At 34.6% G+C, this 21,800-nt stretch overlaps 1 long non-coding RNA gene and 1 pseudogene across 1 annotated transcript; both read right to left on the reverse strand.

The window, feature by feature from the left end:
- Window positions 1–1,652: 1,652 nt before the first annotated feature.
- LOC147392028 (uncharacterized) lies at window positions 1,653–2,626 on the reverse strand. The gene is made up of 2 exons (XR_015183200.1): window positions 2,489–2,626; window positions 1,653–1,966 (listed from the first exon to the last, which is right to left on the reverse strand). It is a non-coding gene; the product is annotated as an uncharacterized LOC147392028 (long non-coding RNA).
- Window positions 2,627–3,523: 897 nt separating this feature from the next.
- LOC147392029 (secreted RxLR effector protein 161 pseudogene) lies at window positions 3,524–4,228 on the reverse strand (annotated as a pseudogene).
- Between the last annotated feature and the right edge of the window lie 17,572 nt (window positions 4,229–21,800).

Consider the following 21,800-nt stretch of genomic DNA (forward strand, 5'->3'; position numbering starts at 1 on the left):
CAAGTATGGGAAAACCTGAATTTCTCCAGAACTGCGAAAGGGAACCTCCATTCCAATCTATCATAAGCTTTTGACATATCCAGCTTTAAAGCTAGATTGTTTCCTCTCTTCTTCTTATCTGAACCACCGAAAATCTCATGAGATCGATAATTTAATGTTATAAATATTTCGTCCCTTGACAAGGGCTCACTGCTCTTTTGAGATAATGCTCAGTAAAAACCTTCCCAACCTATTAGCTGAGATATTGGAAATTATTTTGTAAAGAAAATTGTGAATGCTTATTGAATGAAAATTAGAAAAATAAATTTTGACTCTTTCCAGGAAGAAATTACACACAGCACTTATCAAATCCACTTTAATAATGTTCCAAGTAGATTTGTCGGACTTGCCCAAGAAACCATCAAGACTCGCTACTCCACTTTATATTCAGGGACACAAATGCTTTGAAAAGTTCTTCCTCATCCACCATGCTCACTAGATCAACATTCTCATCTTGTGAAATAACTAGATCAATACCCTTATAATGAGCCATGCATAACTAGATTTGCTGATTGGGAACCTATCTCATCATCAGGATTTTCAATCCACGTCCCATCTGTACTCTTGATCTTACGGATATAACTTCTTGAGCTTTGAATCTTAGCTTCCAGTCACGCTCTTTCAACCATTGAATTCTAGACTTTTGCCTCAATGTCCCTAATAATCACAGAGTAGTCATTATTTGCTTTCTGATCATCTTCATAAATCTAACTCTGCAAGCTCTTTTTCTGGTACCTGCACTCTAACCTCAGCTTCCTTTAATATGATATTCAAATTCCCAAACTGTAGTCAAATTCAACTTCTTTTACCTTTTCAGTCTTTTTAACTACACAAAAAAGCGATTTAAACTAGAAATCTAATGAAATCTTCAAACTAATCCATTTTGTGCAAGGTAGAGGGCAGACGTGCCTGTTCCAATTTATTAATCCAATAGAGCATCATCTTAAATAAAAATAAAACTGGGTTGTATGCAACTGCAATTTTCAATAAGAACTTGCAGCTCTTCAAGAACCAAAGGTTAAATTATCAAGCCCATCCACCCACAACCTCCTAAGCCACAACCAGCTCCACTAGGGTCCAAACAAACTAAATGAGCATTTTAGAAGAATGACTCTCCCACATAATAGCTCTTCTAGAAGTTTGGAGCGAAGCACAAAATGGGAATCCAGCAGAGAAGAAAAACAAGCAAGGTTCGAGAATAAAATGAGGGCCACACAACACATTGCCTAAGTCAAGATTCAAAAGGCAATCTTGAGCTGGGGTGTGGAAGGAGGACTTGAAATACCAGGCAATCCCAATTGACTGCATCTAAATGTGTTGATAATAAATAAATAAAAATTGCAGTATAATCAAACAACAATAACAAAAAGTGATATATCCCAAGTACCTGATAGTAAAGTTTCCATAACATGATTGTGAAAAACTTTACTCCTCAGACCCAATTCACTCAAACACTCCATATCATTCAGTCTAATGAAAGAAAAAACGAAAAACAAAATAGAATTCAAATCATGTTTTCTTCTCCACCTAACAAAAGTTGTTCCTAGTAGTTGCCTTCCCTCCCACATTTTCTCCAAACTGTTGGTGTTGTGTTACAGAGTACTGTTTTTCTCTCTTCTCTTTTTCTTTCCTCTGCAGGTGGGGTTTACTCAGATGGGACAAGGTGGGACATCTAGGGTGGTTCCAGCTTGAATTTGGCCCCATCCAATAAGACGCCAATGCTTCTCCACCCCCCGGCTTAAAGCAACCTTCTCCCCTTTGCTAGTGCACATGGAGATGTGAGTTTCAGCTTAGCGAGATCATTCTTCACAGCAATTACTCTAGCACCCGTTGACATAGACCCGATGTTCAACATAAGTATATCACCTTTCACCAGCTTTGAGACTTTTCCTTGCCTCTCTGTACCCTTTGTCCTGACTCCAAGAAGCTGCCTTAGAAGAAAAAAGTTAACCTGAAAATATTCAAGAGCAATAACAGATTCATTCATCATTTTCATACAAAATTTTACTAGGCACATGTAAGATAAAGTAACGCAACGCTCTCAGGGTAAAAGATGGAACAACAATCTTGTGCTTTTTCAGTATGTCTTCAAACATTCAAACCCACCTTCCTCTCCATTAGACAAGAACAACATGGATAAGGTAATTTATTTGAAGAATCAACAAGCAAGCTATTAATAGATTAAGCATATTTTCAAATACATGAGTATCCACAATGCACAACCAAGGCTTTAGGGCCGTTGTAACTATAACTGATGCATTATGAGATGGTTGCCCTCTCAAACCACAAACTCGCAGTTTGGGAGCGGATGCATTTGTAAACCACTGTCATGCATGTGTGAGAACAGATTCTGTTTGCAAAAGTATGAACATAATAAATATGGATCTAGGATTTGATCTTGAACAAACAATATAATAATCGAAATCGAAAAGCAATAATTGTAAAATACCTGGATTCGCTTTTCCGATTATCCGTGGAGAATACGTTGATCTTTATCTGCGAAGAATAGGTGCATTACCCCAACTCTGCCTACACTTTTGGTGATGAGAACCTCTATCTCAATAATAGAATAATCTGTGTGTAGAGGGGGGGGACGACCACCTATTTATAAAGAAGGATATTAGATTTTCTACCCATCGTAGAATTCTAGTATTAGGTGAATACCACTTAAGTTTTGATAGGATGTTCACTAACCCATCATATTTGATGTTGATAACCAATGCCGGACCACTAGCATGGTTTCCAATTTTATCCCTAATGTTTTGAACAAATTACAATCCAGTATTTATATAAAATTTGTATATGTGAAAAGACTACAAAATAATTTTGATAATGAAAATAAATAAATAATAAAATAATAATTCCAACAATCTCCCACTTGGTCTTCACATATACCTTTTGTTTAAAAAACGACTCTCTGGATTGTTACCTTTTGAATAATCGAGTGCACTCTTTTGAAAAATAATTATTCAAAACAATTTAGATAAACTTTAACTGTCACCTTCATTCAAAGATACCACTAATGATGGATCATGGATGTAACAAAGTGCTCATTTGTCGGCCCTAAGACAGTTTCATGGTCTCAAAACTAGTACCATCAATGAATTCAGAAGTTTACCTTTACGTGAACTTTCTTTGTGGTATTATGGCAATGTACAGTCTTCAATGTAGTATGTATGTACATCCCTTAGGTGTCCAGCTTCATACTCATCGTATGTCATTCTGATATCTTACTAGCAACCAGTTATGTGATATTTCATCACCTTTCTATCCAAAATGAATACTTCATCAACGTGATGTCAAGTCACGTCTAGTCCAAGCATTTCTTCAATACTTTACGAGTACATCTACTCACAGGCAAAGATAACATGTGTACACAATAATGCATAAACAATGACTAGTCATAATTAATTTATTTAAGCAGCAATAAATAGTCTATCAAGAGTATAAATGAATCAAAACAAGCATAAAATAAACCTAACACTTAAATAACATGAACAAATGACATGATAACTCTCATACGAGTTACATGTTCCTTGAAAATCTTTGGTAGGAGTCCTTTTGTGAGAGGGTCAGCTATCATATTACTAGAATCTATCTTGGTAATTTCGATCAATCCTTCACGAACCTTTTCACATACTAAAAGGTACTTTATTTCGATGTGCTTGTTTCTTCTGGTCACTCTTTCATTCTTTGCAAAATCAGTAGCAGCCTTGTTATCACAATAAATAACAATAGGTCTATCAATGGAATCCACAATCTTTAATTCACCGATAAAATTATTCAACCAAACTGTTTGACGAGTTGCTTCATAACATCCAATAAACTCTGAATACATGGTCGAATCTGTCAGAATGGTCTGTTTTGAGCTTCTCCATGAGATGGCTCCATGCCCAAGCATGAAAATATAACCTGAAGTAGACTTCAAGCTATCACAACATCTAGCATGATCTGCATCAGAATAACCAACAACTTGAAGCTCACTCGATTTTCTATATACTAACATAAAATCTTTTGTTCTTTGTAAATATCGAAGTACTTTCTTTATTGTTCTCCAATGAGCAATACCGGAGTTCTGTCGATATCTCCCAAGCATACCAACGATGTAACTGATATCGGGTCGGATGCAAATCATTGCATACATAAGACTACCAACTGCTGAGACATATTCTGATGCATCGATTTCCATTTTCTCAAGCTTGTTCTTGTGACACTGATCTTGGCTGAATACATCTCCTTTAATCACAGAGCCTCACCAGGAGCACATTCATCCATACCAAACCTTTTGAGCACATTTTCAATATATGCCTTCTGTGACAAACCTAAAAACCCAGCTTGTCTATCTCAGTGAATTTTAATCCTTAGAACATATTGAGCATCCCCCATATTTTTCATATCAAAATTTTTTGACAGAAAAGATTTTGTATTTCACAAGAGATGAACATCATTGCTTGCTAGTAATATATCATCAACATAAAGTAAAAGAAAGATGAATCGACTCCCACTCATCTTGAGATATATGCACTTGTCGACGATATTTTCTTTAAATCCGTATCCGGTCACCACTTGATCAAATTTCAAGTACCATTGTCTTGATGCTTGTTTCAACCCATAAATTGATCTTTTCAGCTTGTAGACAAGATGTTCTTTTTTATCAACTTTAAAATCATCAGGTTGTGCCATGTAAATCTCCTCATCCAGTTTACCTTTCAGAAAAGTTGTTTTTACATCCATCTGATGTAAATCTAAATCATAGTGTGTCACTATCGCTAAGATGATCCTCAGTGAATCTTTAGAAGAAACTGGAGAATAAGTTTCACTGAAATCAATACCTGGCTTTTACTTGAAATCTTTCGCTACAAATCTTGCTTTGAACCTCTCAACCTTACCTTTTGAATCCCTTTTAGTTTTGAAAACCCATTTACATTTTATTATCTTACGACCTTCTAGAAGCATCGTTAGTTCCTATGCTTCATTCTTTTCCATAGATCTCAATTCTTCTTTCATTGTTTCCTGCCAGAATTGAGATTCATTTGAGTCCATTGCTTCTTTTAATGTTGAAGGATCATCTACATCACCTTTGATAACATCTCCTTCCTGAAAGTACACCTCATAATCATCTGTAATAGCGAGTCTGCGTTCTCGGGTAGATCTCCTAATGGGAATGATTGATTGTGGAACTAAAACCACTACCGTTTGAATATTGGGTTCTGATTGGATTGTCGCATCTTCTACAACGACTGTACGGATAGGTAATGCCACCAAATGAGGTAAAGGTTGCGGAATAAAGCATATTGGTGGATCACTGCGTTTCTCTTCAAATATAATTTTTCTTCACTTTTCACTCTCACTGTTTTGACCATATTCAAGAAACCTAGCATGATTGGTTTCAACAATCTCCATATGTCTCAACGGACAGAAAAACTTATAACCCTTCGACCTCTCGGGATAACCAAGAAAGTGACAAGTTATCGTTCGAAGATCAAGTTTTTTCTGATTTGGATTGTAAAGCTTTACCTCGGCAAGGCACTCCCAAACATGAAGATGGCCAAGGCTTGATTTCCTGCCAGTCCATAACTTGAAAGGAGTTTCTGGAGCTGGTTTGCAAGGAACTCTATTGAAAATATAAACTGTTGTCTTCAAGGCTTCACCTCAAAAATTTTCTAGTAGGTCTGAGTGATTCATCATACTACTAACAGCTTCTTGATAAGTCTGATTTCTTCTCTCAGCAACCCCATTTTGCTCAGGTGTTCCAGGTGTGGTATATTGAGGAACTATTCCTTATTCCCTCAAATATTCCACAAACTTCCCATGATTTACACCATCATTATCTATCATCCCATAATACTCTCCACCTCTATCAGATTTAACAGCTTTGATCTTCTTATTCAACTCTTTCTTAACTTCTGCTTGATAGGTTTTAAAAACTTATAATGCCTCATCCTTATGGTGTATCAAGTATAGATATGCAAATTTAAAATAATCATCGATAAAAGTAATGAAATAACGCTGACCACCTCGACAAGGAATCGAAAAAGAACCACAAATATCTGTATGAACTAATCCTAACAAATCAGTAACTCTACTAACTTCAAGCTTCCGTTGCTTTGTCATCTTTCCCTTAATGCAATCCACACATACATCAAAATCTGAGAAATTCAGAGGACCTAGAATTCCTTTCTTAACTAAGAATTCTAATCTTCTCTTAGAAATGTGACATAATCTCAAATGTCATAACATAGAAGAGTTTTCTGACGAATTAAGACGCTTAGACCCCGAAACATGCGAATCAACATATAAACATAACAGAGAAGAAGCAAACAAACTATTCAAAGATAACTGATAAAGACCATCCAATAAAAAATCATGTCCAACAACGTCATCATGATAAAGAACGTGCATTCTACTATCGTCAAAAGTAAAAGCATAACCAGAAATGTCCAATCTAGAAATATAAATAATATTCCGTCTAAAAGACGGGATGTAAAAAGTATCTTCTAAGATCAAAGAATGTCTTGTATTGAGAATGAGGCGATAAACTCCAACAGCTTCAACTCGCAATGCCTCTACATTCCCAAGAAAAAGTTTATCCTCTGATCTGGGGTTTCTCCTGTTGACGAACTCCTGTAGAGAATGAGAAATATGCACAAATGCGCCTGAATCAATCCACCATGAGTTTGAAGGAACATCAACTAAATTAGACTCATGGCAAACTAGAATTGAATTAGTACCTCCTACATTCTTTTACAACTAGTTCTTATCAGCAAAGCAATCCCTCTTCATGTGTCCCTTCTTTTTGTAGAACCAACATTCTTCATTATCTGTTTTTCCAGCCTCTGTCTTTTCCATGATTATTTTTTTATTCTTGAAACCCTTGAAACCATTTTCCTTGCTTGAAGTTCTTGTTGATGCCTTTCTTGAAACCCTTAAACTTGAAATTTTTCTTACTACTTGTATGAACCGTCAAGTGAGCTGACTCAACCTTTGATTCTCTCAATCTCGCTTCCTCAGTAACACAAAGAGAAATCAACTGATTCAAATCCCATTTAGTTTCTTGTATACTGTAATTGACTTTATAAGTATAAAAAGATTTAGACAGAGATAAAACTGTCATGTGAACCAAAACGTCATCTTCAAAAATAGTTCCTTGCTAACGGAGACCAATGACGAGCTTTGACATCTTCAGAATATGTTCCCGCACATTTTCGTTACCATCATACTTCAGATTCATTAATTGACCCAAATACTCATACTGAACGGATCTCTTTGTTCCTACAAACTGTTTCTTGATAACCTACAACAATTCTATAGCTGTATCTGTGATATGAATACCACCTCGAAAAGTCTCACTAATAGATGCTCGAATGATCATCATAAACAATCTATTAGCCTTTTCCCATTTAGCAAAATGGGTTCTCACCAACTCTATAGAATCTGAAAGTGGAGCCGGTGGCATGTCCTCAAAAAGAACAAAATCAAAATCCATGCTTCCCAAACAAATATCAATATTCATCCTCCAAGATGAGTAATTAAAGTCATTAAGAGGCTCAATCCCTGCTAGACTCTTTTGAATCAATGACCCATCCATAGCTGCAATAAGATATGGTCAAACATTAATATATACTGTGGGATTCAATTCTTTCAATTCGTACCAGGAATTTTGGTCGAATCATTTCAGACTGTTTCATTAAGGGTAAAACTTTCCACTCTGTAGGTACAAACAAGTCGTATCATTAAGACTCATCTTTGGGCTGAGATCTCAATATGCTATATGTTCCCTAAAATTGTGTTAGAGTTCGCACATAGACCTAGTCACTCATGTTCCAATTCAATCCAGACACTATCCACACTTTTAGGCAAGAGGGTTATCCTTCTCTCCCTTTTACACTTGTGACTATTATATTCATTTAATCTACACGAACATCCTTAAATCACCTTTAGCTAGGAGTTAGTGATTTCATGCAAAAGAGTGTCACAAAGTGATCTTAGTGAGACACTAAGTTTCAGAATTCAAGAACCCGTAACTTCCATAAAACAGTCACCTTTAGGCAGACTATTATTCTATTTCCATCACATTCCTTGAATGATTACTTAAAGTGTCTTCCTAAACCCCTATAGGTAAGGCCTATACCTTAATATATCTAAATTTACTTTCTAATTGTTCTAGTTTTGCATGTGGGTACATTAAAATAACAAACTAAATTATCAATATAAAAGAAAACAATTATAGATATATTCTCCAAAATGGTACATCTTAATCTGAACTTTACTATTATATGTTGCTGTCAATGAATTATTTTAACATTTTTATTGAATAGATCTCAAAAAATATTCAAAATGGACTCTTGTTTTGTCTAAATCGGAGTTAAAACGATTTAATTATGATTTTTCAAAGTTTTTAAAGGAAAAAACGATTTTCTATGTTTTGGTTCACACTTGAACCAACTGAACCGGTTCGGCTGGACCGTTTGACTTGAACCGAGTCAGGGATTGACCCAAATGAGTCGGATAAGTGGGTCGGTTTGCATCCGCCTGATTAATCAACTCGTCAACCCGATCGCAATGATTCCCAATGATGGATGTGTATTCCATTGCTTTACTTTGTTACCAGATTTGTTTCAGAAATCCAGATGAGGTATCTCGAATTGACAAAACCTTAGAAACCACGCTACGCTAGGAAAATACGACCCCAGAAACATAGAAATCATCATCTTGCAGACCAAAAAGAAGCTTCACGATAAAAATCACTAAAAATTGATCAAATTACCAAAATACCCCTAACTTCAAAACAACCCTAGAGCCTACGTTACGCTTAGGAAAACTCTCTCGAACATATAAAACAACAAATCGAAACCAAATAAATCATTTCACCAATTTTAACAGAATTTGACAAAATTACGAAAATACCCCTCATAAAGTTCACAATCATTTCACACAAAAAATTTTATAAATGACAAGAACTAATATTTTCATTGAATTCCTTACGAAAAATCGATTCTAAAACATCCTAGAACATTAAAAACCGACTTAAAACGTGAAAAGTCCTCCCCGGGGGCAAAACGGTAATTTCACAATTTTCATGATAAAAAATTCCGAAATTAATGAATAAAATATTAAATAATTAAATTTAAACATTAATGAAATTAATTTAAAATTTTGAACCTAAAAAATCGATCAATCGGGCTCTCAGGCAAAATTGTTGAGGGTTCGTGGGATATTTCTTTAAGGACCCCTCCATTTGGGGGTCCAAAGAATTAAAGAAATAATGGAGGGGCCTTCTCCAAAAATTTAAAGTAAATCAAGCAAGACTAAAGTCAAGGTATTAAAGTCAATCAAGTGAGACTGAAGTCAAAATTAAAATTAATTAAGCAAGATTGAAGTCAAGATATTAAAAGTCAATCAATTAAGACTAAAGTCAAAACATTAAAAGTCAATCAAATAAGACTAAAAGTCATAATAGAGATCTAATTAAATAATAACTCTATCTAATAGAGTTCTAACTTAAAAACAATTCTACCTAAAACAATTTGAATTAAAACACAATTCTACCTAAAACAATTCTAATTAAAACACAATTCTACCTAAAACAAGTCAAACTAAAACACAATTCTAATTAAAAGATCCCTAATTAAACACTAACTCTATCCAAATCAACCCCTAAAAACATCTATAAATAGAGGTGCTCACACCCTATTTTCGTATCAACTGATAAACCCTAGGAGAAGTAGGTCTAGAAGCTCCCCTAGCCCCCCATAAACCCTAGTTTTGGAGTCCCAACTCCTTACCTAACATCCATCCTTCAATTTTAGTCTAGAAAACACCTAAAATCCCTCCAAAAACATCCCCAAATCCGTAACAAACTTGAAGAGTTCAGATTCAAAAACAAGGAGATACCTTGATCTAGGAGATCCGAAGTCAAATCCGGAGACAGAACGAAGCAAGGGAGTACAGTACAAGGAATTCTTTTTGTCAGATCTGAGGGAGCAAAATCCTTGCTATCGGAAAGGTAACAGTTTTTTTTTTATTATTTTTATTTCTATCTAGGTTTTTAGCAATGTGATTTACTTGGAAAGTTAGTAGAGACCGGCTTTGGCCGGGCGGGATTGGTGCCTAACACCTTCCAACCCCGTAACGTGATCCCCGGACTCTTTTTCTCTTTCGTAGATTAGTTTGCCTTTTTTAGGGTCAGTTTGGTTCCTAGACCTTAACAACTAGGTGGCGACTCCCAAACCTCAAGGGTCAAAAGCGGATCCGCGCACCCTGCGGATCGAGGGCACTTTCATAACCGTAGTTGTTTCGCGATTTGATAACTTCCACGTGCGCTTTATTTATCTACAATTAACAATAAAATCTCATTAGCTCTATTAATTTGGATAAATAATTTAATTTTGTAATTATTTAAAGGAACTAGCTTTTATAATGTGATAGAATCCGGGAAATTACGTTCCTAAAATCACATTATTGGGACCTTATCATCCGGTAACATCCGATTAAAGTCACGTGACTCAGATCTGCAGATCTAATCGACTGAAATTTGAGAATCGAAAACCTTTTTTTTTATTATTATGTTTATTCAGGTCTGAAATCTCTTCGATTTCAGTTTGAATAGGTTTTGATTTCTAATTAATAGTCGATTTATTTCAAATGTAAATCTGGGTTCGTATCAGATCTAATCAAGATCAATTTAAATCCGACTTAGAACTTAATCAAAGTTTGGTTCTTTTAGATTGGCAAAACGAGATTCAAAATCGAATAAATCGATTTTAAATAAATAAATAAATAATTTCGAATTTAAATCTATTCAACTCAGATTTAATCAACAGTTTTAAACAAGAACAAATCCAAACAGGCTCTGATACCAATTGCTTGCAAAAGTATGAACATAATAAATATGGATCTAGGATTTGATCTTGAACAAACAATATAATAATCGAAATCGAAAAGCAATAATTGTAAAATACCTGGATTCGCTTTTCCAATTATCCGTGGAGAATACGTTGATCTTTATCTGCAAAAAATAAGTGCACTACCCCAACTCTACCTACACTTTTGGTAATGAGAACCTCTATCTCAATAATAGAATAATCTGTGTGTAGAGGGGGAGACGACCACCTATTTATAAAGAACAATACTAGATTTTCTACCCATCGTAGAATTCTAGTATTAGGTAAATACCACTTAAGTTTTGATAGGATTGTTCACTAACCCATCATATTTGATGCTGATAACCAATGCCAGACCACTAGCATGGTTTCTAATTTTATCCTTAATGTTTTGAACAAATTACAATCCAGTATTTATATAAAATTTGTATATGCGAAAAGGCCACAAAATAATTTTGATAATGAAAATAAATAAATAATAAAATAATAATTCCAACAGATTCTACCCCCGTCAAAGGACTTTCCTAGGGTGGGGATGAGATGGTTACTTGTGGGGAGAGAATAGAGATTTTACCTTGCAAATCAGTTTTTCTTTGAAAAACGAAGGGGTAAAAAAGATAGAAAAGAAAAAAGAAACCAGACTAGGAACCAGTATTTCTCTTATGTCAATATAGTAATTTTACATAGAGGAATTTCTTTTTATAAGTTCTTACATTTTTCTTTAGTAATGTAAGAAATTTTACTCATATTTATGGAGAGAGATGTTGGAACCCAAGGACTTTAGAACGACTAAAACCAATATTGGGTATCTGGGGGGGTAAATTTAGTACTCACACGAAGGGGGTTTTGTTGAGTAAAAATTGATGCTCTAAAGACACCTTTGGACGACCACTTGCGTTATCTCAGGTCTATTATATGTAAGGAGGGTACTGATCAAAACAAATTAAATGTAAGGAATGAGAGATTGAAGAAAATGTTATCCATAGAATCAGAGTTGGATGATTAAAGTTAGGTGTGCCTCCGGAGTGTTATGTGACAGATGCGTACCAATCAAATTAAATATAAAAAAATTATAAAATGGTAGTAAGACCAACTGATAAGGTCCTAATTATTCGATTTTGGGACCGTAATTACACTAAGATTATCATCGTTTAAATACTAGTTCCTTTAAATAATAATGAATTATATTAAAATCCCAAATTAATGTAGCTAATGAAAATTTGTTACTAATTTCAGGTGAAAAGAATACATTTGGAAACCAACAAAATATGTAACTACTCTCACAACGTGCGAGCAAAAGGGAGCAACCAACCAAAGTTGAGCTGAAAAGGGTGCCACGTCACCACGCTGTGGCTAGGCAAGACCCCGTCGCGGTCATCTCGAGGAATTCTTCCTCGAGATTTGCATGAGATGTTCGAGAAGCCTCGGACGTTGTACCAGAATGGTTCTTTCGCAGCAAATCATCCGAAAAATCAACCCAATGACCCGATTACGAATAATATAAATTGGAGGGTTGATTTCAGAGAAAGGCATCTCTCTTCTTCTGTAATTTTTTATTTTCTATTTGTAATTCTCTGAAATTTTCTCTGGTTTTTTAGTTTTTGAGAGAGAACTCTTGATCGTAGTGAGAACATCAAGAGTGATCTAATCTTGAGTACTTGTTTGTAATTCTTTTGGGAGTTATTAAATAATTTGTTGATTTAATTTAGTTGGGTTTCGATGGAATTTTAATTTGAATTAGTCAATTAGTCTTTGTTTTTAATTTTGCTTTGATTGGTCGATTAGATTTTTAATTGATTTTGATTTGTTGGTTGATTGGATTTTAATTGGTTTTAATTTGAAGTTGAATTTTAATTTGAAGTTGAATTTTAATTTGGTCGATTAATTTTTAATTTGAATTTGATTTTGATTTTGATTTTAATTTTAATTGTTTGATTAATTTTTAAATGATTTTGATTAAATTTTCATTCTGGTTGAGGATTTTCCAATTTTTTATCATGTTTTCCTAAGAATCAAGGTCTCTAGGTTAGAGTTGGACATTGAGGGGTATTTCGGTCATTTTTGTGATTTTTCTTAAATATTTTTATTTTTATCGATTTGAATCTCATTAGACTCGAAATCATATTTTGAGTGCAATGGAGGTATTTTTGAGATTTTTCGGTGGTTCGAAATTCGTGAGGGGTATTTTTCATCATTTTAGTGACTTTTTACAGATTTTTACGAATTTTGGCATGAGATTTCTTTCAATCCCAACGTGATTATTTCTAAATCTCGAGATAATATTTTTCTAGCATAGCGAGGTCTCTAAGTTATTGAACTGTGTAGCGAATCTAAGCATACGAGCTTGCTAAATCAAGTATAAGGTTTAGCAATCCTAAGAGTGCATAAATTTCTATGTCGAATCGTAACGAGTAAGGGAGATGGAATGACTAGAAATGGAAAGATTAAAAATAGTACTCACAAGCCTTCGAGTTTTTTGTGCTCATCATTAGGAATTCACAGTAATCAGAAGGCGAATTATCAAATTAGACAGATGCAAGAATTGGGTGTCTACACTTCTTAATTGATAAAGTATGGAGCAAGGTATTATTTTTTACTCATTTAGAAAACATCAAATATATATATATATATATATATATATATATATATATATATATATATATATATATATATATATGTAGCACGTTAGAAAGATACTTCTCTTGTTGGTCTATTATTTAACATTCCTAAAAATTTGAACATGTGATTCCACAATAACTAATAGAGTTTGTTTGATTGCAGATAAATAATAGCATAGGCCCCACTTGAAGGGAGAAATAATGTAGCCCCTCTTGAAGACAGGATCATAAACAAAGTTGGAAAATTGGGTGTGAAGAGAGATTTCTAAACATTAGGAGTAACTGGGGAATTTGTACTTATGTTAGGGGTTCCTAGTAAAAGTAGGCATGTCAATGGATAGTCAAAATCCGAATTTGAATTTGAAAAATTGGATATCATCCGAAATTTTCGGATATCATATTCAAATTTGGATGTGATTTTAGGATTTAAATGATTTCGGATACAAATTCGAATGTCGCTACATCTGATTCGTTAATATCCGATCCAACTATCATACGTAATAAATATTTAAATATCTCTTTCTTCCTCTATATATATAAACATTAATTAAGACAATATATATATATATATATATATATATGGGTCGGGTTCCTTAGACACATAAAGCTACAATATTTTTGTCTTATATGGGAAAAAAGGTTCGGAATGGGCTGATTTTTTGTGAGGATGATCTCTATGGTGAGGGAATCATCCTTGCAAAAAATCATTCCATTCCAAAACTTCTAACCCCAACAAAATTGATTTACAAAAATTGGATGGTCTAAAATTTTTAAACTTGTAAACATGGCGCTAGAAGTTTCATAATGAGCTGATTTTTGGCAAGAATGATCTCCTCACCATAGAGATCATCCTCACAAAAAATCAGCTCATTTCAAACATTTTTGCCCATATAAGACAAAACACATTGTAGCTTTATGTGTATACGGATCCTAATCTTATATATATATATATATATATCGGGCTCCGTAGACTCACATTACGACTCACATTGCGACACACCGTTTTATCTTATATGGGCAAAAATGTTTGGAATGGGCTGATTTTTTGTGAGGATGATCTCTATGGTGAGGAAATCATCCTTGCCAAAAATCAACTCATTATGAAACTTCTAGACCCATGTTTACAAGTTGAAAAATTTAAGACCGTCCAATTTTTGTAAATCAATTTTGACGGGGTTAGAAATTTTGGAATTGGATGATTTTTTGCTAGGATGATCTCCTCATCACAGAGATCATCCTCACAAAAAATCAGCCCATTCCAAACATTTTTGCCCATATAAGACAAACGGTGTGTCGCAATGTGAGTCGTAATAGGGGTCGTAATAACGCTATCCCATATATATATATATATATATGGGAAATGTTCAGCAACAAACATTTTGACAAACATTTTGGCAAAACATTTTTCAAAATATGGGTTAGAGGTTTTGGAATGAGTTGATTTTTGGTGAGGATGATCTCTACGGTGAGGAGATCATCATCACCAAAAATCAGACCATTCCAAAACTTCTAACCCATCAAAAATGGCTTACAAAAAATGGACGGTCCACGATTTTTCAACTTGTAAACATGGGGCTAGAAGTTTTGGAATAGGCAGATTTTTGGTGAGGATGACCTCCTCACCGTAGAGATCATCCTCACCAAAAATCAGCCCATTCCAAAATCTCTAACCCATGTTTTGAAAAATGTTTTGCCAAAATGTTTGTCAAAATGTTTGTTTCTGAACAGGACCCTATATATATAACCTCCTCACCGTAGAGATCATCCTCACCAAAAATCAGCCCATTCCAAAACCTCTAACCCATGTTTTGAAAAATGTATTGCCAAAATGTTTGTTGCTGAACAGGACCCTATATATATATATATATATATATATATATATATATATATATATATATGGGTCAGGTTCAAAGGACAACCATTTCAACACACATATAGACAACGTGTTTTGTCTTATATGGGTAAAAATGTTTGGAATGGACTGATTTTTTGTGAGGATGATCTCTGTGATGAGGAGATCATCCTGGCAAAAAATCATCCCATTCCAAAACTTGTAACCCTATCAAAATTGATTTACAAAAATTGGACGATCTATAATTTTTCAACAAAAATTGGACGGTCTAGAAGTTTCATAATGAGCTGATTTTTGGCAAGGATGATCTCCTCATCACAGAGATCATCCTCACAAAAAATCAGTCCATTCCAAACATTTTTGCCCATATAAGACAAAACACGTTGTCTATATGTGTGTTGAAATGGTTGTCCTTTGAACCTGATATATATATATATATATATGGCGTTCAATGGCCAACGTTTTGGCAAAACATTTTTCAAAACATGAGTTAGAAGTTTTGGAATGGGCTGATTTTTGGTGATGATGATCTCCTCATCGTAGAGATCATCCTCACAAAAAATCAGCCAATTTCAAAACCTCTAACCCATGTTTTGAAGTTGGCCCTTGAACGTGACCCTATCTATATATATATATAGGGTCCCGTTCCCCACGCTAAGCTTTACCCTACACTTTAACAAACGTGTTTTGTCCTACATGGTTTAGAAGTTTTGGAATTGGCTGATTTTTGGTGAGGATGATCATCCTCACCAAAAATCAACTCATTCCAAAACTTCTAACCCCATCAAAAATGGTTTACAAAAAATGGACAGTCCACGATTTTTCAACTTGTAAACATGGGGCTAAGAATTTCGCAATGGACTGATTTTTGGTGAGGATGATCTTCTAATCATAGAGATCATCCTCACCAAAAATCAGCCCATTCCAAAACTTCTAACCCATGTAGGACAAAACACGTTTGTTAAAGTGTAGGGTAAAGCTTAGGGTGTTAAACATTTCCCATATATATATATATAATAGCGTTATTACGACCCCTATTACGACTCACATTGCGACTCACCATTTGTCTTATATGGGCAAAAATGTTTGAAATTGGCTGATTTTTTGTGAGGATGATCTCTGTGATGAGGGGATCATCCTGACAAAAAATCATCCCATTCCAAAACCTCTAACCCATCAAAATTGATTTACAAAAATTGGACGGTCTAAAATTTTTTAACGTGTAAACATGGGGCTAGAAGTTTCATAATGAGCTGATTTTTGGCAAGGATGATCTCCTCACCATAGAGATCATCGTCACAAAAAATCAGCCCATTCCAAACATTTTTGCCCATATAAGACAAAACGGTGTGTCGCAATGTGAGTCGTAAGAACCCGACTCATATATATATAGGGTCAGGTTCAAACGACAACCATTTCAACACACATATAGACAACATGTTTTGTCTTATATGGGCAAAAATGTTTGGAATGAGCTGATTTTTTGTGAGGATGATCTCTGTGGTGAGGAGATCATCTTTGCCAAAAATCAGCTCATTATGAAACTTCTAGACCGTCTAATTTTTGTAAATCAATTTTGATGGGGTTACAAGTTTTGGAATGGGATGATTTTTTGCCAGGATGATCCCCTCATCACAGAGATCATCCTCACAAAAAATCAGCCCATTCCAAACATTTTTGCCCATATAAGACAATCACGTTGTCTATATGTGTGTCGCAATGTGTGTTGCAGGAACCCGACCCATATATATATATATATATATTAATTAAGACAAGAAAAGACACCATTTTCCTTTCTCTCTCTATATATATATATTAATTAAGACAAGACAAGTCATTGTTTTCCTCTCTCTCTCTCTTTATGAGACAAGACAAGAAAAGACATTATTTTCCTTTCTCTCTCTATATATATAAATATTAATTAAGACAAGACAAGACATTATTTTCCTCTCTCTTTACGAGAAAAGATAAGAAAAGACACTATTTTCCTTTCTCTCTCTATGTATAAATATTAATTAAGACAAGACAAGACATAATTTTCCTCTCTTCTTCTCTCTTTATGAGACAAGATAAGAAAAGACACTATTTTCCTTTCTCTCTCTATATATAAATATTAATTAAGACAAGACAAGACATTATTTTCCTCTCTCTCTCTCTATAAGACAAGATAGCTCTAAAACAATTCTCTTTTCAAAAAATAATCCTCTTTTCAATAGTCAAAGGCAATGTTTTTCACGATTTTACTTACTACATTTAATATAAATAATTATCTTTTCAAGTTAAAGAGGAAAGACCACAGTTCGAATTTGAAAAATTGGATATCATCCGAAATTTTCAGATATCAAATTCGAATTCGGATGTGATTTTAGGATTCAAATGATTTCGGATACGAATTCGAATGTCGCTACATCTGATTCGTTAATATCCGATTCGACTGCCATACATAATAAATATATAAATATCTCTTTCTTCCTCTATATATATAAACATTAATTAAGACTATATATATATATATATATATATATATGGGTCCCGTTCCGTGGCCAACATTTTGGCAAACACTTTTTCAAAACATGGGTTAGAGGTCTTGGAATGGGCTGATTTTTGGTGAGGATGATCTCTACGGTGAGGAGGTTATATATATAGGGTCCTGTTCAGAAACAAACATTTTGACAAACATTGTTCAACTTGTAAACATGCGGCTAAACATTTCGGAATGGGCTGATTTTTGGGGAGGATGATCTTCTAATCATAGAGATCATCCTCACCAAAAATCAGCCCATTCCAAAACTTCTAACCCATGTAGGACAAAAAACGTTTGTTAAAATGTGTGGTAAAACTTAGGGTGCTGAACATTTCCCTATATATATATATGGGTCCCGTTCCGTGGCCAACATTTTGGCAAACACTTTTTCAAAACATGGGTTAGAGGTCTTGGAATGGGCTGATTTTTGGTGAGGATGATCTCTACAGTGAGGAGATCATCCTTACCAAAAATCAGCTCATTCCAAAACTTCTAACCCCAGTTTACAAGTTGAAAAATCGTGAACCGTCCATTTTTTGTAAATCATTTTTGATGGGGTTAGAAGTTTTGGAATGGGCTGATTTTTGGTGATGATGATCTCCTCACCGTAGAGATCATCCTCACCAAAAATCAGCCCATTCCAAGACCTCTAACCCATGTTTTGAAAAATGTGTTTGCCAAACTGTTGGCCAAAGAACGCTACTCTATATATATATATATATATGGGTCGGGTTCCGTAGACACATAAAGCTACTCATAAAGCTACAACGTTTTTGTCTTATATGGGAAAAAAGGTTCGGAATGGGCTGATTTTTTGTGAGGATGATCTATGTGGTGAGAGAATCATCCTTGCCAAAAATCATTCCATTCCAAAACTTCTAACCCCAACAAAATTGATTTACAAAAATTGGACGATCTAAAATTTTTCAACTTGTAAACATGGGGCTAGAAGTTTCATAATGGACTGATTTTTGACGAGGATGATCTCCTCGCCATAGAAATCATCCTCACAAAAAATCAACCCATTCCAAACATTTTTGCCCATATAAGACAAAACACATTGTAGCTTTATGAGTAGCTTTATGTGTATACGGATCCTAATCCATATACATATATATATATGGGAAATGTTCAGCAACAAACATTTTGACAAATATTTTGGCAAAACATTTTTCAAAATATGGGTTAAAGGTTTTGGAATGGGCTGATTTTTGGTGAGGATGATCTCTACGGTGAGGAGATCATCATCACCAAAAATCAGCACATTCCAAAACTTCTAACCCATCAAAAATGGTTTACAAAAAATGGACGGTCCACGATTTTTCAACTTGTAAACATGGGGCTAGAAGTTTTGGAATGGGCTAATTTTTTATGAGGATGATCTCCTCACCGTAGAGATCATCCTCACCAAAAATCAGCCCATTCCAAAACCTCTAACCCATGTTTTGAAAAATGTTTTGCCAAAATGTTTGTTGCTGAAAGGGACCCTATATATATATAGGGTCGGGTTCCGTAGACCCCCATTACGACTCACATTGCGACACACCGTTTTGTCTTATATGGGCAAAAATGTTTGGAATGGGCTGATTTTTTGTGAGGATGATCTCTATGGTGAGGAGATCATCCTTGCCAAAAATCAGCTCATTATGAAACTTCTAACCCCATGTTTACAAATTGAAAATTTTTAGACCGTCTAATTTTTGTAAATCAATTTTGATGGGGTTAGAAGTTTTGAAATGGGATGATTTTTTGCAAGGATGATCCCCTCATCACAGAGATCATTCTCACAAAAAATCAGTCTATTCCAAACATTTTTGCTCATATAAGACAAACGGTGTGTCGTAATGTGAGTCGTAATGGGGGTCATAGGAACCCCACCCATATATCTATATATATATATATATGGATTAGGATCCGTATACACATAAAGCTACTCATAAAGCTACAATATATATATATATATATATATATATATATATAGAGGGTCAGGTTCAAAGGACAACCATTTCAACACACATATAGACAACGTGTTTTGTCTTATATGGGCAAAAATGTTTGGAATGGACTGATTTTTTGTGAGGATGATCTCTGTGATGAGGGAATCATCCTGGCAAAAAATCATCCCATTCCAAAACTTGTAACCCCATCAAAATTGATTTACAAAAATTGGACGGTCTATAATTTTTCAACGAAAATTGGACGGTCTAGAAGTTTCATAATGAGCTGATTTTTGGCAATGATGATCTCCTCATCACAGAGATCATCCTCACAAAAAATCAGTCCATTCCAAACATTTTTGCCCATATAAGACAAAACACGTTGTCTATATGTGTGTTGAAATGGTTGTCCTTTGAACCTGACCCATATATATATATATATATATATATATATATATATATATAGGGAAATGTTCAGCAACAAACATTTTGACAAACATTTTGGCAAAACATTTTTCAAAACATGGGTTAGAGGTTTTGGAATGGGCTGATTTTTGGTGAGAATGATCTCTACGATGAGGAGATCATCATCACCAAAAATCAGCCCATTCCAAAACTTCTAATCCCATCAAAAATGGTTTACAAAAAATGGACGGTCCACGATTTTTCAATGTGTAAACTGGGGCTAGAAGTTTTGGAATGGGCTGATTTTTGGTGATGATGATCTCCTCACCGTAGAGATCATCCTCACCAAAAATCAGCCCATTCCAAAACCTCTAACCCATGTTTTGAAAAACGTTTTGCCAAAATGTTTGTTGCTGAACGGGACCCATATATATATACCAAAAATCAGCCCATTCCAAAACCTCTAACACATGTTTTGAAAAACGTTTTGCCAAAATGTTTGTTGCTGAACGAGACCCATATATATATATATGGATTAAGATCCGTATACATATAAAGCTACTCATAAAGCTACAACGTGTTTTGTCTTATATGGGCAAAAATGTTTGGAATGGGTTGATTTTTTGTGAGGATGATCTCTATGGCGAGGAGAACATCCTTGTCAAAAATCAGTCCATTATGAAACTTCTAGCCCCATGTTTACAAGTTGAAAAATTTTAGTTCGTCCAATTTTTGTAAATCAATTTTGTTGGGGTTAGAAGTTTTGGAATGGAATGATTTTTGGCAAGAATGATTCCCTCACCACAGAGATCATCCTCACAAAAAATCAGCCCATTCCGAACCTTTTTTCCCATATAAGACAAAAACGTTGTAGTTTTATGTGTCTACGGAACCCACCCTATATATATATAAATATCTCTTTCTTCCTCTATGTATATAAATATTAATTAAGACAAAAAAAGACATTATTTTCCTTTTTCTCTCTATATGTATAAATATTAATTAAAACAAGACAAGTCATTGTTTTCCTCTCTCTCTCTAAGAGACAAGACAAGACATTATTTTCCTCTCTCTCTCTTTATGAGACAAGACAAGAAAATACACTATTTTCCGTTCTCTCTCTCTATATATGTGGGAAATGTTCAACACCCTAAGCTTTACCCTACACTTTAACAAATGTGTTTCGTCCTACATGGGTTAGAAGTTTTAGAATGGGCTGATTTTTGGTGAGGATGATCTCCATGATTAGAAGATTATCCTCACCAAAAATCAGCTCATTCCAAAAATTTTAGCTCCATGTTTACAAGTTGAAAAATCGTGAACCGTCCATTTTTTGTAAATCATTTTTTATGGGGTTAGAAGTTTTGGAATGAGTTGATTTTTGGTGAGGATGATCTCCTCACCATAGAGATCATCCTCACCAAAAATTAGCCCATTCCAAAACTTCTAACCCATGTAGGACAAAACACGTTTGTTAAAGCTTAGGGTGGGGAACGGGACCCTATATATATAGGGTTGGGTTCCGTAGACCCCCATTAAGAC

Source organism: Akebia trifoliata, chromosome 11, assembly GCF_017979445.1.
Source record: "Akebia trifoliata isolate Shusen 1 chromosome 11, ASM1797944v1, whole genome shotgun sequence".
Classification (NCBI taxonomy): Eukaryota; Viridiplantae; Streptophyta; class Magnoliopsida; order Ranunculales; family Lardizabalaceae; genus Akebia; species Akebia trifoliata.